Genomic DNA, 4953 nt, shown 5'->3' with positions numbered 1-4953 from the left:
CCTGCTGCAGTGGAGGCTGGTGGTGGGACGTCGCTATGTGACTGCAAACTAAATTGGGCTGCATTGAGTTCATGACTTTTCTTTTATCCCGCCGCCTACGCATCACTGTGAGAGTTAATATGAGATCTCTCTCTGTGGAAAAATAACTTTAAATCCCACTGACGTGTGTATAAATCTATATATGTATAATGTCCCGCTGGGCAGCAACTTAAAAAAACAAGTTTTTTTGAAGTGTTGTGAACGCAGCGCGCTGGGGCGAATGTCGGCGTTTGCCCAATAGAAAGGAGGAAGCCAGCCAGGCACAGGAAAGAAAGAAACACTCCAGGGCAACGCTGCTGGAACTTTGACTCATTGAGAAATGTTTCCCTGCTTGCATCAAGCCCGGCTGGTGTCCCATGAGATCCATATCCAACCCTGATTGGTGGGTTAATTCAGCTCCGCCCACAACACTGTAAAGTGTCATACGTTATCAAACTAACATTACATTTTCATATTAAGGTGGGGCCAAAAACTATCGTCCTGCGGGCCGCAATTGGCCCGCGGGCCGCGAGTTTGAGACCCCTGGTGTAGGAGGACACCTACTCTGCGTCTGGTTAAGTATAAGAGCCCTTTGTTAGGGGGACCGCTGGACTCTTAGCACCAGCTTTGGGGTCACAGGGTCACATCTGGAACACACACACACACACACACACACACTATGCACAGACTGGTACTCTTTGTTCATACCTGTGTAAGACGTCATATGTTAATGAACTTGTGCATATTCATGTAAGCTCAATAAAGAGCAGTGTTACGAGGGAGCAGACGAGAGCGACTGAGGTCAAGTGAAGGAACGGCGCTGTCACAGTTCTCTCCCTCATCAATTGTCTGGTTCCAGCGGTGGGTCTGTGCTAGACGACCCATCACCAGCTTTTTCCACTGGTTACCAGTACGTGGTAGAATCCACTTCCAGATCTGGTTGTCTTTAAATCTGTGAATGGATTGGCTCCATCTTATCTCTCTTTAACAAAATAATCCAAGTGGAGCCCTCAGGTCTGCAGATAAGCAGCTTCTGACCAGAACTAGACGTAAAAACAGAGGTGAGCTTTATCGATGGCTGCAGCCAAACTCTGGAACAGTCGCCCTTCACATCAGGTCGTCACCAACACTGGACATTTTTAAAAGCCGGTTGGAAACACATTTGTACTCTGTAGCTTTCAATCCTGACCAGTCTTTATAGTCATTACTGTGTATGTTTCCTATTTTCTCTCTACTCTGTGCAGCACTTTGGCTCAACCTGTTTTTAAATGTGCTGATAAATAAATGTAGATTTCTTTGAATAAAACAGTGGAGCCGAGCTTTGAGCTCAGTGTGTAACAGTGTGTGTGTGAGAGCCATGTAATGTCCATGTGTGCATGCTGACTGTGCTGCTCTGACCCCCCTCCTCCTTTCAGGGTGGAGCCTGCTGGAGTCCGATGGTTGAGACCAGGTCTGAGGAAGTGTAAGTGTGTTTTTAATGGGATTCATGAAAACAAAGCAGCACACATTCAACCATCTTCATCATGTCAGGAGTCATCATCAAAGTGTCAATCAATGAACAGATGATGGATCAATAACTGCAGCTGGATTGTGTTTGTTCTCTCCATCAGATTCCTGTCAACTCACAATCGACACAAACACAGTGAACACAAAGCTCCAACTGTCTGACAACAACAGGAAGGTGACACATGTGGAGGAGGTTCAGTCATATCCTGATCATCCAGACAGATTTGATGATGTTCATCAGCTGCTGTGTAGAAATGGTCTGACTGGTCGCTGTTACTGGGAGGTCGAGTGGAGAGGAGACGTTTGTATATCAGTGAGTTACAGAAGCATCAGAAGGAAAGGAGTCAGTTATGACTGTTGGTTTGGATGGAATGATCAGTCCTGGAGTCTGTTCTGCTCTGATCGTGGTCCTCAGTCTGTCAGGCACAATAAAATAAAAACATCCATCTCCTCCTCCTCCTCCTCCTCCTCCTCCTCTGTCTCTAACAGAGCAGCAGTGTATGTGGACTGTCCTGCTGGCACTCTGTCCTTCTACAGAGTCTCCTCTGACACTCTGATCCACCTCCACACCTTCAACACCACATTCACTCAAACTCTTTATCCTGGGTTTATGGTCTGGTTTCCTGGTGCCTCAGTGTCCCTGTGCTGAGTGGAGTGTAAAGAGTGTCTCCTGTTACAGAAACACTCTGACTGTTGAACAGATAGTTCAGTCTGTACATGTCTGTCTCTTTCACTCACAAACACGTTTTCAGATTCATGGATTCAATCAGTTGATGTTTGAAACTCTTCTAAATGATTCCTTGTAAACTTCTTCCTCTTCAGTCACAAACAAACAGGAAGTGATGTCACATGTGTTCCTGTCCACACAGCAGAATGAGTCTATTGCTGACAGTGATGTACAAACAGAGTGAGCATTTCTGAGGCCCAAAATAAACTGAGTAGTTCACTGAATGAACAATGGACTGTGAGCTCAGTTCCTTCATCATTAGTATGGATTATATATGTATATGTATTATATTAGTATCATATATATCAGGTGCTGCTGCTTTCAGTCATTGTGCAAATGTGCTGTTTGTAAGCTTGTAAAGCTGCAGTCAGCTGAGACTGAAGAAGTCACCTGATCAGTGAGCAAACGTTTCTGAAAACGTCCAGATGAACAGAATCAACCTTTTGGGATCAGCCAGCAATGCAGCATCATTGTTGTTCAGCTTCAGAGGTTTGCAGGAATGAACTGATGACCAGAAACAGCTGCAAAGTCCAAGAAAATACCAGCTGGAGTTCAGCTGCATTTGAAGAAGTCAAAGAAAAGTAAGGATGGCAAAGGGCGACGTTTTCTTCCAAAGAGCTGAAAACATGGTCGACGCCTCATTAGAAGAATCATCTGGACATTTGTGAGGAACTCTAACCAAGAAAGCAACGTCACACAGATCCAACAGACAGTTTCTATGACTGCAAGTGTTGAGTGGAAAAATGCTACATTGCATTATTGCATCCTCTCACCACAGGAGGCGCTGTTGGCACCACTGATTGCTGATCAGCTGTTCTCTGATGATCTGATTGATACTGTGAATAACGGGACTCACTGAACTCTGTGACACAGTGAAGATTACAGAGTTTAACTTCAACATCTGACTGACGTCACACAGACAGAAGGATGAACCAGTGAGGCACAGAACACAGTTACTGGAGATACTGGATCAGCTCCATGTGAACCTCTGATGGAGAAGCTGCTGAGCCAGAGAAACATCAGGACATGACAGCAGCTGCACTTATCTAACAACATGTAGCAGAGCTGATCTATGTTAGAGGATCTATCACAGCAGCTGAAGCCAAAGTCCAACACTGGATACCAGCTGAGCCTGTGCTGAGTGTAGTGTTACAGGAAAGGGGCAGAAACACTGGTAGCTCCCAGTGATGCTGACTGGGGCACAGAGCTGAATGATGCAGCATCAGGACACTGTTTCAGTCTGACTGACAGAGAAACCTGTAGCTGTATCTACATGTGAGGCAGAGGCCACACAAGCAGCTTTCTATGTTTCACAGTGACTGAGATCTTCAGTGGGGGTGGACATGCTCCTGTACAGACCTCTGAGGAGAACCAAGGTGCAGTCAAAGAGTCCAGTCTGTCCTCACAGATGTGAACATGTGCTTTCATCAGGTCTGCTGTCAGCTAGCAGGCTCACATCAGAATCACTGTTCCTGAAAAACACAGTCTGTGTGACATCATCAGTCAGCTGATGGTCCCAGATCTGAATGGTTTCTGTCTCTACTGAGGAAGTCAGAGAATATCACTGAGGTGTGGATCAGGTCTGAGTGAGCTGTGGAGGGACAGCTTTAAACAGTCCACAGGTCTCACGTCCTGCTCAGTCTGGTAGCAGATACCTCGTATTGTTCCAGATGTGCTGACATCAGCAGCAGCACAGCTGTGTGATACCATGAATCTCAGTTATTGATCCAACACACAGTAAATACAAAGATCAGGATTTCTGAGAGTAATCATTATGAGTCTGAACACATGATCACTGAATGTTAGTCTCCACAATAATAAGCTAACACAAGCAAACACAGCTTTCAGCTCTTATTTTGAAACTGGCTTATTTAGAGAGCTGTGATGTGAGCGTGCCTGGCTCTGAGGCACTTGGGTCAGCCTCTGTTGTTTAGAAGTGTTACAGACTGTGAATGACACAGACCTGTCAGTTTCCATGTTTGTCTGTAACACAGCTCAGGGGCTCCATGCTGAACGCATCCATCCAGTGTTATTGATCCAGGACTGATACCAGCATTGGGATCAATACTACAACACACAATCACATGTGTCCACGTGATGCAGTTTGACCAGCTTTATTCATTAATGATCAATCAGCTTATTTACTGCATCTGAGTCCAGCTTCATTTAAATGATCCAACCATGAAAATGACATCAGTCCTACAGAAGCACTTCATGCTAACAGGAAGTCATTGATTAAGGTGGAATAACACAGAGACACAACCACTCACAGCTAACCTGACCCCACTAACTGCATGTGTTTGGACTGTGGGAGGAAGCCGGAGTACCGGAGAGGACGCACACAAACACGGGAGAACATGAAGCACTGAAACAAAGATGGTGGATTTGACCTCAGGACCAGGCGGGGTTACGGGGGTCATGACCCCCCAATAATAGATCCAGCTACACTGAAACTGTCAATTTCATTTACTTTTCCTGTTTTAAAGCTATCAGGCTGCTTTGTGGCTCACTCAATACTAAACTAAGATACTTTCAGTGTGAATCATTTGCAGGAACACAGGCAGGATTTAAAGTGCAGAACTTTACAGTCTCTGTCTCAAAGTTGGTCTGAACATGCTAACAGCTCTTTGTTTTTTTCAGTTTTCACTGGTTTGATGTAATGAAAGAAATTTTAAAGAAGCAGACGATTGTTGTTATTTTAG

The 4953-nt window shown here is 45.1% G+C and overlaps 1 long non-coding RNA gene across 1 annotated transcript; it reads left to right on the top strand.

The window, feature by feature from the left end:
- Window positions 1–2482, top strand: LOC143416622 (uncharacterized). The gene is made up of 2 exons (XR_013097001.1): window positions 1–1480; window positions 1629–2482. It is a non-coding gene; the product is annotated as an uncharacterized LOC143416622 (long non-coding RNA).
- The last annotated feature ends 2471 nt before the right edge of the window (window positions 2483–4953 follow it).

This window comes from Maylandia zebra, linkage group LG3 (genome assembly GCF_041146795.1).
Source record: "Maylandia zebra isolate NMK-2024a linkage group LG3, Mzebra_GT3a, whole genome shotgun sequence".
NCBI classification, from domain to species: domain Eukaryota; kingdom Metazoa; phylum Chordata; class Actinopteri; order Cichliformes; family Cichlidae; genus Maylandia; species Maylandia zebra.
This window is presented reverse-complemented; position numbering and strand designations above follow the sequence as displayed.